The 22,014-nt window shown below is 36.5% G+C and overlaps 1 long non-coding RNA gene across 1 annotated transcript in view; it reads left to right on the plus strand.

Annotated features, from left to right (window-relative positions):
• Nucleotides 1-22,014, plus strand: part of LOC122793100 — a 646,673-nt gene that overhangs the window by 524,543 nt on the left and 100,116 nt on the right. The gene's annotated exons all lie outside the window — the stretch shown is intronic.

A 22,014-nucleotide genomic window follows, 5' to 3' on the forward strand; every position in this document is an offset into this window, starting at 1 on the left:
CTCATCCAGCTTTGTACATCCTCAGCTTGAGTCATATTGTCAGCTTCTGTTTTTGCCCTTTTTTTATTACAGTAATATTCTTCAGTCCTTCTACGTTCAGTTTAATTTATTCCTATTCACCTGCCCCTTAACTCTTTTTTCTACATTCTCTTTTGGAAAAATTATGCCTTTTTTTCTGTAGACTGAGGACTTTCTGGTAGAAAAATGCTATCATTCACTGTAATCTCTGTGTTACATAACAAAACAGTGCCCTTTTTAGTATGTATTCTATTTGCTTTATATGCATTAATCAATTTCTTTTTCTTCCTTGTCATTTGTTGTGAACTTTGTTCTTTCTTTTTCTATTTTCTTTCATTTGCTGAATTCCAAAGTCGCCAGTGATATTATCTTGTTCAATAGGGTGGAATTATCATTACTGGCAATAAACACTTCCTTTCCTAAATGTGTTCTACTTGCTCTTTACCAAACATTATTTATTCGATCAGTCCATTCATTAATATATGCAGCAACAGTTCTCCATGCTGTGCCGATTGCACAAGTGCAGTCATTGTCAGTAAGTCTAGATTTACTACTAATAATGGTAAGCAAATACTTTTGACATGAGGATCACAGACACCAGTGTTACCAGGTGCTATCTTTAAATATACTTAACATTTATTACACTGTACAAGATACTTGTGCTTTAGCAAATCCTTAATGGCATACTCATTTAATGAATCCCTTTTCAGATGTAAATAAATAAGGAATTCTAAAAGAAAATGATCATCAAAACCAGTTATCTTGGAATTCAAAGAGATTTTAAATCAACATCTGTTAGAGTCCTGCTGCTAGTAGAAGCCTTTTTTAATGATTGTTTGAGGTTATCTGCTGGCACAGAGGGACCTGAAGACCTAGACTTTGGGGAGGTTTTACTGGAATGCCAGGGTGGCAAAAGGGAAAACATTAAGGGGTATAAACTCAACCTGCTTTTAGGTTCATAGAATCCTAGGAGATTACTAGGCTAACAGTCCCAGGGCCCCTACAAGCCTATCCAAGTTCAACTTGTGTTCCCAAGGGTATCTGGTTCAAGCAAACACTAAAATCAGCACCTCTTGCCCCTGTCCAAGAAGGACACAGGTGGAACCCATGTGTGAATTTCCAGTTACCCATCCAATCGTACAAATTATGCTTAAATAGGGCCAATGATGGGCTTTGTTTAACATGAATAGGAAGCTTGTTCCAAAGGTAGGGCAACCTCTATAAGGCAAATCTGCCTCTCCAGCAAGTTGTGTTAATGGCACATATCGGGTTAAGGTCCTTTGAGTGAGTGACCCCATGTGTCATTTGACTTGTGAATGTGCAGTATTACCATTAAAAATGGGTCAGAGATTGCTCTATATGCATGGCACAGGTCGCCTCTGAGCAGCTTGTATGACACAGAGTAAAGTGACAATGATTTTAGTCTGCCTGCATAACACAGATCTTGAAGACCCTGAATATTCTTTGTGAGGAACCATTGTGGTCTCTCCAATTGCTGCTGGTGTTTGGAAATTAACATGCCAAAGGGAGTGTTATACTCTATTATTGGCCTGGTGAGGGAAGGGGGTTATAATCTCTATTTTTCTGGAGACAATGTCCTTACTTATGAGATGAGCAATATAAAATGTCCTTCTTACCACTGTGAATCCCACTCCATAAGGGGGGAGCCACCATGGACGCTGGGAACTACTGCCCCATTAGCCTGACGAGCCTAGTCTGCAAGGCCATGGAACGTATCATCATGGAACTTATAAACAAAGACATTGGTAATCTCCAAACTCTGGACCCCACCCAGTTCGGGTTTGTAAAAGGCAGATCATGTCTCTTAAACCTGATAGACTTCTTTGAAGCCGTCACCAAAGCCGTAGATAAGGGTAAGGTGGTTCAAACATCCTATCTAGATCTCCCCAAGGCTTTTGACACCATCCCCCACTCTGGAATTATAGATAAACTTACTAAACTAGGTATAAATCCCTATGTCACAAGATGGGTTGCCAACTGGCTCACTGACAGAACACACTGTGAAAGTAGCAGACTCCAAATCCGACTTCAGACCAGTGACAAGTGGAGTACCACAGGGTTCACTCCTGGGTCCTCTCCTGTTTGGTATCTACTTCTCTGAAGTACAGGCTAACACAGAAGGTCTTTGGCTAATGAAGTTTGTAGATGACTGCAAACTAGGAGCCATAATCAAAACTCCTAACGATGTGGACATCCTACAAAAGGGCCTCACTGAGACAGATGCCTGGTGTCAAAGCCATGGCCTCAAGCTCAATGCCAAAAAGTGTATTGTCATCCCCTTTGTTAAAAACTTTGTACCCATGAACTACAACATAGGCGGTAGTATAATTAACACCAAAAGTGTGATAAGAGACCTTGGGACACAGGTGGATAGTAGTCTCTCCTTTGATAATCGCATCATCACAGCAGTCAGGAAATCCTTCTACATGGCACACGTTATCATAAAAGGTTTCTCATCCAGAAGAAAAGAGGTCATTGTTCCCCTCTACTTATCACTCATTAGACCCATTATAGAGTACAACACCCCTTTTGGTATGTACCTCACAAGACATCTACAACAACTGGAAAGGCCGCAGAAATACTTCACAAAGAGGATTACTGGCGTCAAACAGATGCCCTACGCAGACCGTCTCAAAAAACTTCAGCTTTACTCCATCACATATCGCCTACTCAGAGGTGATCTCTGCCTAACATACAAAGCTATGTTAAACCTAGAGCTGTTGGACATGCTCCACTTAAAGAAATCCCAATCCCTCCGAGCTACATGCTCTAGGGACCTAAACCTTGTCACCACAATAAACAGAACATGCCGGAGGGACAGATTCCTGTCCCAGAGATTTCCCATACTCTGGAATAAACTACCAATCTATATCAAACAAAGCTCCTCATTAGCACTCTTCAAGAAAAATCTTGATGATTGGATGGGAAATAGGAAATTCACCCCAGGGATCACCTCTGTGGCTCTGCTTGACAGTGGCACAGGAAAATAATTTTCTTGGTTGGCAAAAGCCAGGGTACCTTTTTGGTTGGGCTTGTATAGCCCCACGGCCTATAGCCTAGTACCTACCTATGAACCTATGAACCTATGGAGACATGGTGATCAAAGTTAAGGTTGCTGTTGACATATGTGCCCAGATCTCTCACCACTGACTGTGGGCTTAGGTTATTGCTCCTGATGTGGTAGTTTGCAGGAGCATCACCTTTGCTGAAGGGAATGATAATGCATTTTGTTTGCATTAAGTTTAAGGCCATCACTTTGGCACTAGTCATTAGTCTGTGTAAGACCTTCTTGCAGGATGTTGACATCACTACGGGTTTCAGGAATTGCTCCCAGTTTGTAGTCATCAGCAAACTTTGTCAGCCACAGTCCTTTAGTTTTAGCCTATACTTCATAAAAATAGATTCTGAACAGTTGGGGTCCCAGAACCGAACCCTGTGGAACCTAACTAGTAATACAGATCTGCTGGAGTAGGTGGAATCTCGTATTTTAACTGTATGAGTTTTTTTTAGGTTGCTTTTGGCTCTGGAAGGATCCTCCTTCCTTTTATGAAACGGTCCACCACCGTTGCCTGAAATTTTGTTATAAAAGTAATCTGAACTGGGAAAAAATGTTTCTATTATATTTTGGCAATGATGTTTGCGATATTTAAATAAATATGAACCCATATGCTTGATTGTATAAACAGCAATATAAATAAAAGTATCTCTTAAAATGTTGAACTTACAGTGTAAATATCAATGTCAGTTTTCTTCAACAAAACCTCTAAGGTTTCAACTGATGCCATGCAATAGTTTGGAAGTCACATGGTTTTTGAAGTATTAAATACATATAGAATATTGCTTATTTTCATAATTGCTAGCAAGGAATTAGCAGTATATCTAGTAAAGTGCGATATAAGTAGACATTGAAAATTAATTTTCCTTTCTCCCACCATAGCAGTTCACACCATACCCCTCAATAGCAAATAAGTCTCTCAGCTATGAACATAGGAACTTAAACATGAAAATATGAATAAGAAGTGGCAAGCAATAATTATTTTTTCTGCTGCATGACATCCTAGATTAACAATATTGGAGTAATTGTGTTAACTACTCCTTGCCCTTTCAAAACTTGGTCACGGACTCTCCAATAAGTGTAACAGCACCTCAAGTTCAGCAAATATTAATCCATGAACGAACAATGAATCAAACAGCAGAGCAGACCTCCAAGAACTGGCAGCACAATGTGAATAGTTGCAAATTCAACAAAAATGTATTCCATGATCGAACGATAAAAATAAACCAGGACAAAAACTCCAAGAACTGACAGCACAAAACAAATGAAGATGGTTAAGCTCTTTCACCCACTCGTATAGTGGGCTTCTTCAGAACCTCTTGTTAATGTTACAACTAGCATTTTTATTTGAAATAAGGCGCCAAAATTAACGGATACAAGTAACAACTTTGTATCCTGTGATGAAAAAACATGCTTCTTAAAGCTGTAACCTACATAAACCATATATCTAGCATATAACCATGCTTGAAAGGACTCGTCCCTCTTTTTTGGCATCTATTACTGCTAGTTTGATCATAATACATAATTTACTGCACATACAAGTCATATACATAAATAAAAAGGTGTAAAAAATATGTAAAAAATATAAATATTATATATATAGTAAATGACACGAACGTGTTGTAGCTGAATTAAATGTGAAACTCAAATAAGTATGTCTCCTATGAAATGTATACGATTTGTACATATATATCCTATATAAGACATCTAACTATAAAATATAAAATACTAAAATTCACCTAATAATGGTGTTTCCTTCATAACATATGGATACTTATAACATTATATATGGCATGTTGATTTGGTATGTGTATTAACTTCATCATAATGCTAAATCTGCCATATACTGGCAAGCATTTGTGTGTATGAAATCATATGTATACAATACTATATTAAACTTAAAATTATTAAATTATTTTATGACATTTAAGAATATAAGAATGTGGATCCAATTACCAACATATAAACTAAAACTAAAAACCCCCTATATATGTATGGCCACCTATAAATATCCCTCAGTATATGATCCTGATATTCAATACTTAAATATATTTAAATATATTCATTATTATTGGCCCCCAAATCCTATTATTTATAAGTAGATATGGTATACTACTATACAACTGTTATTTATATTTTCACCAGAATTGGTCTGCATGAAATATATTCATTGAGTCCTGGAGGTGTGGTGGCATCTAAATAGAGTTGCCACCAGACCTCTTTGAAACTCAGAAAAGATTTATGGTCACCACCAGTTGGATCTACTGAAACGGTTTCCAAAATAGCAAATTTTATCTTATGTCTGTCATCTATCTTTTTTATGTGTCTATATAAGGCAATAGTTAGATCTTTCTTCTGAATACAATAGGTATGATCATATATACGTTGTCTGAGGCACCGCTCAGTTTTTCCTATATAAAAACTGGCACATTCACAACATTTAGTTAAATAGATAAGCATCTTTTTTTCTACAATTCCCATGTTTAAATTTTACTAGTGTTTGGGATTCATTCTTTCTTATCTTCTAATATGTACTTACATTGATTACAAGTTCTGCATTTTGAAGTATGGAAAAAATTACCAGACTTTTTATCTCCATTTATTCTCCTAGAAACTAGTAAATTCTTTAAATTTCTTCCCATTTTATAGACAATTCTGGGTTTGTTCCCCATTACTTCCACTAACTTAGAATCTTGTGAGATCAGATACCAGAATTTATTGATTATATTAACTATCTTGTCTACAACTGGACTATATAATAATATTAATGATCTTTGATGACAAGTTGTCTCATTTCCACATTTCTCAGCCAAATTATATTGCTTCTTGTATAATCTTTCCCAATCAGAGAATAATAAATCATTAGTAATCTTGGTGTTTAATACTTCTGTTTCCTGTACTAATTGACATAGTTTTTCATCATTATATTTTATAAGCATTCTCATAAAACTGAAACCACATTGATTAAAAAATGCATTAAATTCTGTAACACATTTGGCTGAGAAATGGGTACAAAATATTTGTGTAAGAAAGCAGAAAGAATTATTAAGAGATTATGAACAATATAAGAAAGGTACAGTTTATGATTGGTATAAACAAAATGAAGGGAATAGAAATACTGATATAACAACAGCTGATCATCAGTATGCACATGAACCTGTTAAGGACAGGAAACAATATACTAAGGATTCCCATTTTCAGAGGGTCGATACCAGACATGGGCAACCATACAGAAATACATACCAACAACAGACTTGGTCACCAGAAAGACACAGGCAGCGACCATGGTGTGGGGGGAGAAACAGTGGTAAGAGATATCTTGACTGAAACTGGTAGTGTATGTCAAGATATAGCTATAGTAGACAATATGTACACATTCAATAATTTTAATATTTATAATTTTTCAAGTCTTAACATGCATAGGACACACTTTAACCTGTTGGCCAAGGGCATGAAATATATTCCTAATCCACACTTTGATGTGGTAGATTGTTTGTGTGAACTAAAGAAATTTATTAGGAAGATAAATTTAGTGGTATTCTTTAATGAAAAAAATTAATACTGAACATCCTTCAGATACCAATAAAAGTAATGGTGGTAATAGTTTTAAGGAAAGAAGTACATTTATACTACCTAGTCATCGTATGGTGGCTGTATATGAGAAAATTGTGACAAGAGAAATTTATTACGCATCCCTTACAGTTAATAATGAATATATTTGTAATTTAACAGAAGTGGAAAGGAAGACACTTGGATGACACCAATATTAGGGTGATGAAACCAGATAAGGGGGGATGTATTGTCATATATGACAGTATAAAATATTCCAAGAAAATCTATGATATTTTATACTACACAGGGAATTATGAGAATGTCTCTATCAATGAAATCAATATAGCTTATCGACGAATAGAGTCATATATTGAGGAATTCTATATTGATGGTAGGATTAACAAAGAGATTTATAATTTTCTGAAAGTTAAGTATCCAAGATTAGCCACCATTGTGGGTATACCTAAAATACATAAAGATACATTAGACCCCCCTTTCCGTCCAATTATATCAGGCTGTAAATCTAAAATATTCCCTATGGGAAAGTTTATAGACATCAAATTGAAACATATACACAGTAAAATACCTCACATGGTCAAAGACTCATGGGAATTTTTAGGTACTTTTCCTACAGGTGTGTGTAAGAAAGGCCTGATATTTGTCACCATAGATGTCATCGATCTCTTCTCCTATATACCTAAATAGGCTGGATTAGAGGCTTTTTGTAATAGTATTATGAAATTTACTAATTTCATTTGGGAAGAGACATGCCTTATTATGGAATTGATGTCTATTGTTTTAGATAACAATTTTATATTCTTTGAGGGTGAATATTTCAAGCAGACCAGTGGGGGTAGCTATGGGAGCAGGATGTGCTTCCCATCTTTGCGAACCTGGTCATGCTTGATTGGAAACATTCCTCTTTATTTCCCAGTTAATATTTTAAGTGTGTAAAACATTATTCAAGATTTCTGGATGACATCTATATTTTATGGGATGATATTGAATAAAAATTAGACACTTTTTTTGCAATTTTTAAATACCACAAGTGAATACCTCAAATTTACATATACTTACAATATTGAAGGTATAGAGTATCTTGATACTTATATTTACAAGCAAGATGCTACCTTTCATTATAGGATACATAGGAAGAAGACTTTCGCCAATGACCATTTGGAATACAGTAGCTGCCATCCATTCAATATGAAACATAACATTTACAAAGGGCAAATTATTTGAGCTGCCCGTATGACTTCAGATGTAAAGATATTGATTGAGGAAATTGAGTTCATTACTAAATTATTTTTGGAGAGAGGATATCCATTAAAAACTTTAACAGCTATTGGACACTATGTAATACAAGAATGGGGTAATAAATATAAACCATTACTTGGAACAGGATTTGAAAGTAAACATTTGATGAAATCAGGCACAAAATATGGAAATGAGACAACTTTCCATCAAAGATCGTTAATATTATTATATAGTCCAGTTGTAGACAAGATAGTTAATATAATCAATAAATTCTGGTATCTGATCTCACAAGATTCTAAGTTAGTGGAAGTAATGGGGAACAAACCCAGAATCATCTATAAAATGGGAAGAAATTTAAAGAATTTACTAGTTTCTAGGAGAATAACTGGAGATAAAAAGTCTGATAATTTTTTCCATACTTCAAAATGCAGAACTTGTAATCAATGTAAGTACATATTAAAAGATAAGAAAGAATGAATCCCAAACACTAGTAAAATTTAAACATGGGAATTGTAGAACAAAGATGCTTATCTATTTAGCTAAATGTTGTGAATGTGCCAGTTTTTATATAGGAAAAACTGAGCGGTGTCTCAGACAACATATATATGATCATACCTATTGTATTCAAAAGAAAGATCTAACTATTGCCTTATATAGACACATAAAAAAGATGGATGACAGACATAAGTTAAAATTTGCTATTTTGGAAACCATTACAGTAGATCCAGCTGGTGGTGACTATAAATCTTTACTGAGTTTCAAAGAGGTCTGGTGGCAACTCTATTTAGATGCCACCACACCTCCAGGACTCAATGAATATATTTCATGCAAACCAATTCTGGAGAAAATATAAATAACAATTTTATAGTAGTATACCATATCTACTTATAAATAATAGGATTTGGGGGCCAATAATAATGAATATATTTAAATATATTTAAGTATTGAATATCAGGATCATATATTGAGGGATATTTTAGGTGGCCATACATATATAGGGGGTTATTAGTTTTAGTTTATATGTTGGTACTTGGATCCACATTCTTATATTCTTAAATATCGTAAAAGAATGTAATCATTTTAAATTTAATATAGTATTGTATATATATGATTTCATACACACAAATGCGTGCTAGTATTTGGCAGATTTAGCATTATGATGAAGTTAATACACATACCGAATCAACATGCCATATATAATGTTATAAGTATCCATATGTTATGAAGGAAATGCCATTATTAGGTGAATTTTAGTATTTTATATTTTATAGTTAGATGTCTTATATAGGATATATATGTACAAATCGTATACATTTCATAGGAGACATACTTATTTGAGTTTCACATTTAATTCAGCTACAACACGTTCGTGTCATTTACTATATATATAATATTTATATGTTTTACATACTTTTTACACATTTTTATTTATGTATATGACTTGTATGTACAGTGGATTATGTATTATGATCAAACAAGCAGTAATAGATGCCAAAAAGGAGGGACAAGTCCTTTCAAGCATGGTTATATGCTAGATATGCGGTTTATGTAAGTTACAGCTTTAAGAGGCATGTTTTTTCATCACGGGATACAAAGTTGTTACATGTATCCGTTAATTTTGGCACTTTATTTCAAATAAAAATGCTAGTTGTAACATTAACAAGAGGTTCTGAAGAAGCCCACTATACGAGTGGGTGAAAGCGCTTAACCATCTTCATTTGTTTTGTGCTGTCAGTTCTTGGAGTTTTTGTCCTGGTTTGTTTTATCGTTCATTCATGGAATAGATTTTTGTTGAATTTGCAACTATTCACGTTGTGCTGACAGTTCTTGGAGGTCTGCTCTGCTATTTGTTTCATCGTTCGTTCATGGATTAATATTTGCTGAACTTGAGGTGCTGTTACACTTATTGGAGAGTCTGTGACCAAGTTTTGTGAGTTCATTGCCTTTTTGGTTTTTTCTACTCCTTGCCCTTTCTAATAATGTGTATTATTAGCTGGCTAGTCACTTAGTTAAAGTAGCCATACCCACAAAGTCTGATGAAAATCCACCTGTAGTAAGTCCTAATTTATTCATTGGGATTCTGAATTTTTTCTGCTGTCACTAAAATAACTCCTTCATTCAGGCACTAATATCAGAAAAAGATAACTCTTCGAGGGTAATCTGAACAAAATCTTTCCTCAGAGCTATATCTACCCTCCTGTGGGGTGCAAACCTGAGAAATGCAATCACGGTGTAGTTCCTGTCCCTCAGACTAAGGATAAAAATGCAAAAGAGAGGAAAATCTTTTTCTTTTGAAATTCAGGGGAGACCCTTTATATAAAGATTGAAAGGTTTAAAAGAAGCCTTTGGCAAAACACAGCCAATCTTGCCTGTCTGCCCTATTTGATACAGGAGAAGATGAATGCTTAACACCATGCATTCTTGTACTGAGAGACCCTACAGATACATATTGAAATAAAGGACTGTCCCTTTTCCAGTAATTAGGCTCCTCAGAGCAGCATAGCAGTAGAGCTTCTTCCACTCCCTGCTATGATACCACCAAGTATTGTTTTCTCTTGTCCAAACAAGACAGCAGAAAAGACATACAGAATAAACCTATCTCTCAGTCCTTAGCAATGTCTCAAGGAGCACCACCAGAGAACTGATAGAAAACAATGATCAGTCCATGGTATCTGAAAACTCCACACCAGAGTTATTATTTATCAGTTGCAACAAAGAGGAAGCTAGCTTCAAGACTGAAGTTTTAACTGCAACCTTTCACTTTTTTTTTTTTTTTTTTTTTAATTTGTGTGGATCAGGGAGGGAAGAATCAAAGAACCTGAAGCCCGGCCTATGTCTCTACTGGATAAAGTGTCTGAGAAGCAGGAAGCAAAGTCTTTGATAGTTGATAGTGCAATCTGACAGAAAATTTAAGTTTTGAGTTAAATGTTTACAGTGATAACACTCAGACCAGTAGTCACAGCTCCCAGCTATGCTTCTGACAAAAAATACTAGTTCACAGAAAAAAATAGTATTTTTAGAGGTAGTCCTAAGCAAGAAACCCTGTTTTAAGGCATATTGTTTAATGACTATACTAAAAACACCAGTCCTTGCTCTTAGTAACAATTTCTGACAGAAAATATAAACTTTTCTTCCCAAAAAGTGATAAAGTGAAAAGTTTTCCCCAAGAGGGTACTTATCTGAACATTCTTATAGAAACACTTGCCAGTCGTTGACCACTTGAAGACTGCAGGGAAGAGAGTACTTCAACATCAAGAAATTTTTGAAGATGTGAGCCCCCTCCCCCCAACCACTGAATTTATCTTAAGCTGTTCAGTGGTTAGGATGTGTGGAAGGTGTCCTTAAGCTTTGAAATTGCCTGGTTGTCATGTCCTTGGCAGACTATAACCCATATAGCTTAGGCTACTGCAACATTATTCTAATGATGAGCATCTCATGTTATACATGAAAAAAGTAAATTGATATAGATAGTAAGTAGAAGTATAAACAAGGTAAGCATGGCTAATAAGATATTGGTGGTTGCAAAGCAAGAAGGATATATGTGAAAAAGCTGGGTGCCCTGATAAATGTAAATATTCTTTTGAGCAAATCTACTCAGAAAACAAGTAGTCAGTGCTTGATGTGTATTGCAAATGTGATGCCTATACCTGTCCACTATACAATACACAAGCAAAACATATTGGGTCATGATTAAGAAATGGAAACAGTTGATCTGCTGTGGTGACCCCTGAAGGGAGCAGCTGAAAGAAGAAGAAAATTGCACCTATATACTTTGTTAGTTAAAAATTGCTAGTTCTGTGGATGGATATAATACATCCAGTTTCTTCTTTTAACCCACACTGGCCAGACCTAATGAGTTTCAGTGAAAACGTGTTATATTCTATACAACAGGCTACACCTGATTCTCCTATACCCCTTTCATACTTAATTACCTCTAAAGGTCATCAGATCATGTGAGTATAGTGTAATTCCTTTTGACAGAAGCCTGTTCTTTCTGTAAGACGTACCTAAGATGCCTTTGACAAACTCATTAGAGATCAATAAAACAAATTCTAAATAGCCATTCAGAAATTATGCCCATTATTTATTTATTTAACATTTGTTTCCTGGGTAATGTCTGACTGGGCTGGGAGCTCGTTTTCAGCAGAGACCCGGGGAGAAAAGCTCCACAACATACAATACAATTTAATCAGTAGACTAAAACCAGTATGACTCAGTACATATTACTCAATTTCAACATACAAAACAATTTAGGCGGTAGACTAAAACAATATGAATCTATTCAGAGCTGCACAGCATTTATAGTATTTGACATTAGAGTGCACACAGTGAGTATGTACATAATGTAAAATCTAGCTAATCTTTTCATGTGGAACTCAGAGGAAATTAAGTATACAGATTGAGAAAGAAATAGAAAAAGAGTTTGTAACTAGAATAAATTAGTGAGAAAGAGTATCCGTGAGAAGAAGAGGGTAGACAAAAGAAAAGCAAGAGAGGAAAGAGAGAAAGGACTTTAGACAAGGGTAGACAGATACTGATGCAGGAAGAGACTAAAAGCACTGGTCTGTATGTAGGAGAACAGGTGAGGTGGTGCTGAGCATTAAGAATTATCCAGGAGAGCAACAGGGGCATAGCCAGTGGTTTATAAGGTGTTCTTTCCGTTTTAGTTTAAAAGCAGGATAGGAGGCAGTACTCTGTATGTTTAGTGGAAGGGAATTCCAGTACGTGGCAATTTTGTTTTGTTTTTTTTTAATAGAGGGAGTCTCCATGGGTGTTATGAGACTGTGTGTAATTCTGAGCAGTGATCTGTTGGTGGACCTGAGGGATCTGCTGCTGACATATAGTTGGACCAGGGAAGAAATCGCAGGGCAGTCATTTGGGTTTTGAATAATTCTGTGGGTGAGGGAGAGTTGGTTTAGTGTTAACAGGTTTGGGAGTTTGAGCCAGTTTAGTTGATTTAGAGTAATGCAGTGGTGAGCTTTATGAGGGAGATTTGTGGTGAACCTAGCTATTTTGTTGTAGCAGGACTCAAGGTTTTGGAGGTCAGCTTTGCATAAGTTGGTGAAATTTTGTGAACAATATAAAAGAGTGGATAGAAGGTGAGACCTAGCAGTGTCTAGCCTGGCTTGTGGAGTTAGATAAGGTTTAGCCCTATAGAGAATGCCGAGTTTAGCATGGACTTTTTTGATTGCTTGGGATATATGGATGTCAAATTTTAGTCGGTCATCTATGGTAATGCCCAAGAGTTTGGCCTGGTTAGGTGGCTCAATTTTAGTGCCATTTGTGAATAGAATAGAGAGGGGTTGAGTGTTGTTTTTGTTAGATTTGTTTGTGAATATAATTGACTTAGTCTTTTTAGGATTAATAATGAGTTGGTGGCTAGAAAGAAATGCTTCAGTTTCTTGAGATCCTTTTTGCATCTTGTCTTGGAGTTCTAGAGTGGAGGGGGCTGATACAATAAGGGTTGAATTGTCAGCATACTGTCTGATTGAGGCTAGTTGAGTAGCAGACATAAGATTATTTGTAAAGATGATGAAAAGAATGGGGTCCAGTATGGTGCGTTGGGGTACACCAGTGTTAACAGTCAGTAGAGGGGAGAGAGAATGGTCCCATCTACTAGCCTATTATGACTGTATCTATTTGTCCTGTTTGCCCTCATATTTATTTTGGACCATGTGTTGTATTCAGGATAGGGTATCTGGCCATATTGGCATACTGAAGCAGCAGCAAAGCAAGGTTACTGACAGTTTTACTGAAAATGCACTTGCATGTAGAGGGAGTATTACATTGGTATGACTTTATTTTTGCAGTATCATTTAGGTAAGGTATCATACTTGGTACTCATTTAATGGCTTGAATTGTGAGAACAACTGTTGGAAACCTGATAAGATGATTAAAGACACTGCAAGCCAATAAATGTATGTGGTAATGAGGCTATATTTGTCACCGATGAATACTCAGTAGAATTATTACAGTCAGACATAGAGGCATACTTTACACAGAGTAGTGACAAAAATGCGTATGTATATATATATATATATATATATATATATATATATATATATATATATAAAATTGGAAAACAACAAAAGTGGCATGCAACCAAATCCCAAAGCTAATATAAGAAACAATCTAAAACATCAATAGCTGGGATAACTTTAGAAACACTTGAGGCATTTACTGCAGCCCAGTTTACATGGCTTAAGGGTATGAAGAAAGAAAAGTAATCTATCAACTGTTAGAATACAAAGCGTTCATGACATGAGACTAATGTGCGTCAGGGTACAGTTTTATATGAATATCTGAAGATGATAACTCCTCAGAAACTGTAGGTATAGATATTACAGGAACATAAAGTGTACTGCCAGAGGGGAAGCTTACCAGTGATGATTTCATGAATACCGATCATATTTGATGTACAGCTAGCATACATTCTCTGGTTAACGCAGCATGCTTACCTTTCTTAGTTTCTAGTAAAGTCCATGTTGCACACTATGTGTAATCTAGAAAACAGATATAGCTTTACGTTTTTCTGAAGGTGATGGTTCTTTTGCAGAGCAGCAAAGTTTAATTACAGTATAACTGCATGCTTCAAGGCTGAGTAGAAGTCTGGTTTACCAAAAAAAAGAATGCTTTGCCTGCTGAATGTAGATTATAATAGATTAAAATAATCAAAGAAATTCTGATTATAATACACAGAACAAAGATAGTAAAGCAATACCAAAATATATAATGATGATAATAATGTATATCATTCTAATTCAAATAATAGATGAAGTTCTGTTACATAAAATACTGCGTAATGTATTCAGCTTTGTGATTTTCTTGTCTTTGTTTATTTGAATTTTTTTTTACTATCAGTAACACGTGCAGCATAGTAAAAAGTCTAATCCATTTGAATGTGCCCAATTAAAAAGTTTGGTTACCTGTGTACAATTAAACAGTGGGTATTCAAAGGCGAATCTACATACCACAATTTATGGAGAGCAAAAACAAAAAGGCTTAACCATGCTATGATATAAACAAATGCAAATCTCTTATGAGATATCTAATGAAGTAAACACAAAATGATACGTGTCACATCAAGACGGCTTGATCATTTCTATGAAAAGCTATCTAAAATTGGTTACATATGTGTAGTATGTATAGTAAACTGAAGGAGATGTGCTGATCAAGGACACTCATACCACTAAAACATGGAAAAAACACAAGAAGGATGCTCATCAGTTTATGGGAGTGATTAACTACATGGGAAATTTCACACCTAGACTTTTGGAAAATAAAAAACGCATGCTAAGAAGGCTAAGTGAAAAGAAATATGAAAGGGAAAGGATTCCTAAGTGGAGACAGACAGGTAGCACTTATAGATGGGGCTCATGGAAAAACTTATTCAAAAGTTTTATCATCCACCAAATTTTTAGCTACTGCATCTCAAAGGGTCTCTAGAAATATTCTTCTTAAGAAATATGTGGGCAATTAACAACCAGTTAGGCCATCTTACATACAGAAATCAGGTATGCACAAAATGAAAATTGCATGTGTATATAAGGGATTCCATCAGTTTGTGTGTGAACAAACAGACTGCAACAGAACAGATCGCAAACCAATATTAGTTCTGTTTTTGAAACACCTGACAGACTGCCCACTGTTAACTCAAAGAATGAAGATTAAATTGCAGCTCTATCTGATGAATGCTATACTGCATCCTGGAAGGGTAACATGCACTATGAATATAGTATCAAGAGCAGTAGATCAAAAAGAATCAGCGAGCCATAGACTACATGAAGATGTTCAAGCACGACTGGATCTGACTGCACAAACAGAACCTGTTGCAGAAACAAAAGTACAGCCAATAAATCAGGACACTGAAAAAGATGACATACTGTAACACAATGATGTAGCCAGGATAAGACAAAGGGGCACAAGCTGTTAGGTACTGCAATCGGCACCACAGAACAGGTGTTGATCATTCTCTGTAAGTCAGTGGCCCTGTGCATGAATACTAATAGTTATTTAAGCAGATGTGCTTAACATTATGGCTGTTTAAATGATTTAATACCTGAGTGTATGCTTACTAACTGTAGCAAAGGAGCAGTTATAGCTATTTAGTAGATTGTGTAGAAAAATAGATCAAAAATATAAGCATCTCTTTGGCCGGAACTGAATGATTTTTTGTTTTGTTTTTTTGTTTTTTGCACTTCAGCTCAGGTTAAGGGAAGCATCAAATGGAGTATTGTTCAGGGTACCAAATGTCCCAGCTACACCACCATTTTAACGGATAAAAAAAAATGCCATTTTTTAAGCTGGGAATTTTATGTTGAACAGAAGGGCATTTCAAAAACCAAGCATATACACAAGGTTGATCTGTCATTGATGGCACTAGATAGAACGGTACAATAACTGAAATAACACAGATACTTATGAGAGAAATGCTGAAAAAAATCCATGAAAGAAAAATTGAAAAGTGCAAGAGAAGGATTGTAAGGTCATTAATGAACTGGACATGAATAATCCAGTAACCCAAAAATCTTATCAAAGTTATCTCGCACTAACTGGTTATTATATTTCACATCCAGAAATGTGCACATTGTGTTATAACAACACATCCAGAAATGTGCACATTTTGTTAAACAACAACATACCCAGAAGTGTACACATTTTGTTAAACAACAATACACCCAGAAGTGTACACATTTTGTTAAAGAACAACACATCCAGAAGTGTACACATTTTGTTAAACAGAAACAGAAAATGTGTTCATATATGTGCCATGAATTGTCATTATACACGGTATGCCTACAAATATTTTTACTGACAACAATTTGCAATTTGCCAATACCAGGTAGGACTGAGATTTTGTTCCCACTATTATTAGTCTGTATTTTACACAGACCAATAATTTAATGGAAAAGTATATTTGGTATTGTATGTACAAAGTCAGCAGCTGCAAAGGGGATTCTATATGGCCTTTGTGGTATAGTATAATTCCTTAATACAGTGTGGTTATTTTCCAGCTCATTTTCTAAAGGGATGATGTCTTTATTCCAAGTTATCTGTGAAGAAGGCCTTGTTAAAATAGAAGAGGAAGGGTAAGACAATTCAAATAACAGCAAAACATATATAAAAGGTTTATGCTGAGGAATGGAAATAATATTTGTTAGAAAGAGTCATAGATGATAATGTAGAACATAAAGATCTCATGGGCACTTAAAGGGAAAGGTGTTCCAATAGTCAAGAACTACCAAGAACAGAATAAGGTGACGCGATATGGGGAAACTGTACAAATCTCTGGAATTAAACAACTATGAGAATGTTCGCTCCGCTAAAAGAAATGGCAGCACTGGCAAAGAAACACTACAAGAATATCATGAGTTACCAGTCTGGTTTATTCTTTGCAGTAAGCATCCTTAAAGACTTTTAAAGTCATGCCAAGATAAAACTAAGAACATCATAATTACTCCAAATGGTGCAGATTGCATTCTAGTCTCTGTATTATGAAACACTGATGCTATACATCTTACGTTAAAAAAGCTATGAGAAGTGTTAAACCCGATCTGTCATGGTAATCTCTAAAGTTGCTGTGTTGCTGAGTATAGAAAAACAGAATGCTCAAGTCATTACAAGACAGTTTCTGAATCAGTGGTGCTAATACAAAGACATAATTGCAGCATTAAGGAGGTTATTTTAATTATTTCTAAATAATGTACTGTACAATATGAATTGTGAATATCATTCAGCAAACACTGAAAAACTTACTTTAAAAATGGTTCATTACTAAGCTGCCTCCTAAATTATTGTGTATTACCTTACCCCTTATAACTACAGCACACATTTTTTGACAACCCTATTATCAATGACTTTTAAGGAAGTGGTGATGTTGCTCAAGGACTGAGCTTGTTTGTATTCTTTCTGGATATCATATTCCTGCTGTTGGTAAAATCAACTGCAATAGCTGCAGAAATGATAATAATACAGACTCAGTCCTGAATGTAGATGACAAAGGTTCACAATTAGAGAGGTGGACTCCCTAATTTAAACTTCATGGATCCTGTCTGTGAGCCAGCCAGCTATCCACAGGGTGACATAAGGGTTTGTACCTAGATCTGTATTAGGGATACTATTTAAATATGTAGGCTCACTTCTAGCAAAATGTCATGTTACTATAAGCCAAATACCATTAACCTGTGAACTGATTAGATATAAATATAAGAAATTTGAAAGAGGTACAAATGATGACACTAAGGACTAATTATATCAGGTTAGTTGTCCCAGAAAAAAATGTATACCTCCCAGTTGACAAACAGTTTAAGATCTCAGAACCAATCAGACAGATGAAGGTTCATAGGTTCATAGGTGTTTACTATGCTAACAACCAAAAGGGCCATTTTAAGCCTAGCCATGCATCCCAAATCTCCAAGAAGTTCTGATACCCTTGAAAAGTGTAAGCAGGGGCCTTGGAGATGAACCATTTACAGGCTGCCTGTGTCCATTAGAGACATAGGTGCCAAACCAGGGATAACATTCCCATTCTCCATCCATTTCTCCAAGATGCAGTTGAATTGGGTTAGGGAGGGACTCTGCTTTACTTGGATGGGAGCCTGTTCCAGAGACAGGGTAGTCTCTGGGATACATACCTGTCTCTCCAGCAGGTCCTATTTATATCACAGGCAAGGTTTAAGTCTTTAGAATGGGTAATTTTTGTGCTGTTTGTTTGGCAGATATGCAGGAGGTCCATCAGACAGAGGTCTAACAATGCCCTGTATGCCAGGCATAGTTCTTCCCTCAATAGCCAGTAGGAGACAGAATACAGGGATAGGGCCTTGAGGTGGTCTGCACAGGACATGTTACTTACACCATGTGTTCTTTTATTGACAACCTCTGCGGACATTCCAACTGTTGGATGTGCCTGGTTAGGTACATACCAAAGGGGGAATTGTACTCAACGATAGGTCTGATGAATGCTGATACAGTGAAACAATGACTTCCTTGGACGGAGATGCCATACCTTTGTTTATAAGTTGCGCAACATTGAATGATTTCCTCACAACTGTAAACACGTGATGGTCAAAGACTAGATTACCATATATGTGTGTCCCTAAGCCACTGATTACTGGGTCAGCTTTAAGATTGTGTTGTCAGTATGATTATTACCCAGGGCGGATGACTTCCCAAAGGATGCTATTATGTAATTTTTGGAATATAGTTTTAGTCCATGGCTCTGACACCAGTGGTTTGTGTATGTCAGCCCTTCTTGGAGAACATTAGTGTCAGTATGGGATTCGATGAAAGCAATCATCTGCAAATTTAGTCAGCCAGAGACCAATGACATTGGCCTTGACTTCAGAGAAGTAAATGCCAAAAAGAAGGAATCCCAGGACTGATCCCTGAGGAACTCCATATGTGACTGGACTCTTTAGAGAGGTGGACTCCCTAATTTAAACTTCTTGGGTCCTGTCTGTGAGCCAGCCAGCTATCCACTGGGTGACATAAGGGTTTGTACCTAACCTCTTGTTTGCCAACAATGCCTGAGTGGGGTATTTGTGTCAAATGCATTGGTCAGATCAAGGTATGCAGTGACCAATTTTTTGAACCACTTATCAGGGGAAAAAACTGACCAAGGAGGTCCCAACTGCTAGCACATAAGAGTATGTATTTTCATGCATGCCCAGAATGCAATCTGTAAGTCAGGATATGAAGGAAGGAAGGAAAATTGACCACTCAGCAATGACTAGCAGTATACTGGCATCTAGACTAAAAGAATTCAAAGAGGGGACACCCTTAAGCTCATATTTTGCCAAAAGATCATAAACATCAAAAACAATGTAGGAAATGCTGCAATGTCAACTGTATGTGCTAGATTTAGCTTTTGGCAATTCATTTTCAACTTGCAATAATACAATTAACTTGAAATATGCTGATACAATGGAGCCTTGTGTAGTTAAAATGTTCAACCTTTCCTCTAAATATGAACAGTGAGGAAGTATTCATGCTGCATTAGAAAGTGTCTTTAGTTTCATTTAAACGTGTTAAACTGGTCAATATTACTTCTTCACTGAAATGTTTTCACATAAGTTAAAATCTCAGAACATACAACTGGACTTTGCACTCCTTCTATGGTGCCTTTGAAAGAAGTTGTGAATTAGATCTACAACCTTTATAAAATGCTCCTAGTTTTACAATTTTATTAAAAGTCAGAAAAACAGTTTTATTAATGAAACTGAAAAATGTCTCTTCAATATACATGATGAGCAGATAAATGAGGGAACTTAGTAATTATGAATGAATGTAAAAAAATGGCTAATATTATCATTAAAGACAGCCATTGTAATATTATCCTGCAAGTCTCAAAATATGAATATCTCAGAATAAAGTTTCAGACTATATGAATATATTGAGTATTATTATCCTGGCCTCACTCTTGATCCACTAATTTCTTTTTTCAACACACATTGATACTACTATAGCTAAAGTAATTTCTCAAGTAATGTTTTGCTGTAAAATCTCTCATCTTTTTTCCTGTGTTAAGGTACAAAATAACTTTCATGCAGCACAGTTCCCAAGACAATAATAATGTCCTATTGACCTCGCAAACTCAGGAACCTCATATGGCCTTCCTGAAAACACTGGAGGGGATAAATGTATCTCCGAACACCATCATACTAGGTGACTTCAACTACCCTAATATAGACTGGGAACACTACTCAAGCCCAAACACTCTAGCCCAAAAGTTCCTGGAATTCATAAACTCAAATGCCATGGAACAACTAGTCACCATCCCCACAAGAGGAGAAAACATACTTGATCTCATCATCACGAACATGGGAGCACAATGTTCAATGCCGGAAGTATACCCCTCACTGGTGAGATCTGATCACAAACTAATCTTGCTGGAGGTCCTCATCCCGCTCCCACCCGAAATGAAAAAGACCACTGTAAAGAACTTCTCGAAAGCCGACTTCACACTTCTAAAGACTAGTGTGGTCTCCTTTAAGGCCCCTGAGCCGGCGGTTAACATTACTCAAACCGCTGAATCACTTACAAATGCCTTCTACCAGCACCTGCAGGGCTGCATGGATCAGGCAATCCCAAGCAAAACAAAGACTCTTTGTACCAAAGGCAAGCGTCCAGTCTGGTGGACCCCAGCCATAAACAAACTCTACAACAAAAGGAGAAAGCTACTACAAGATAGAGCAAAATCCTTAAAAGGTAAGACACCGCTGAGCACTATAAGTAAAAAGCTAAGAGCTCTCATAAAATCATCCAAAGCTAATTTTGAGAAAAAAATAGCTAAGGACTCTAAAGACAACCATAAGGCATTCTTTAGCTATGTCAGAAACCTAGGAGGAAACTCCCAGATATGCTCAGAATTAGTTCAAAATGATGTGAAGATTACTGATCCTACAGACATTGCCAACATACTGGCTGACAGGTTCAGTGCAAACTTCTCCCTGGCTAAAGGAGAGATATCTATACCAAATGATTGTAGCCCCCCAAACATCTCTAAAGCCCAGGTGAGAACTGCTCTCTCCAAGGCAAAGAACACAGCATCCATGGGACCTGATGGTGTCCCCGGCTGTGTGCTCCATGAACTCAACGAGGAATTAAACCCACAGTTAGGACAGCTGTTTAATCTTAGTCTCACCTCCGGATACGTACCCAGGGAGTGGCGCACAGCGACTGTGGTCCCACTCCACAAAGGCGGTGCCTCCACCGACCCTGGAAATTACCGTCCCATTAGCTTGACAAGCCTTATCTGCAAAGCCATGGAGAGGATCATAATGGATCTCATAAATAAAGACATAGGGAACTTGCAGACTTTGGATCCAACCCAGTTTGGCTTTGTCAAAGGCAGATCATGCCTTTTAAACTTGGTTGACTTTTTCGAAACAGTCACCAAGGCCATTGACGAGGGAAAGGCAGTCCATACAGCCTACCTAGACCTGTCGAAGGCTTTTGATACAATACCTCACTCGGGTATCATTGAAAAACTCATCAACTTAAATGTAAACCCATACATTACAAGATGGGTTGCAAACTGGCTGAGTGACAGAACCCACAGGGTCAGAGTTGCTGGTGCCATGTCAGACTCAAAGCCTGTCACAAGTGGTGTC

This window comes from Protopterus annectens, chromosome 2.part0 (assembly GCF_019279795.1).
Source record: "Protopterus annectens isolate FY-2018-M chromosome 2.part0, PAN1.0, whole genome shotgun sequence".
Classification (NCBI taxonomy): domain Eukaryota; kingdom Metazoa; phylum Chordata; order Ceratodontiformes; family Protopteridae; genus Protopterus; species Protopterus annectens.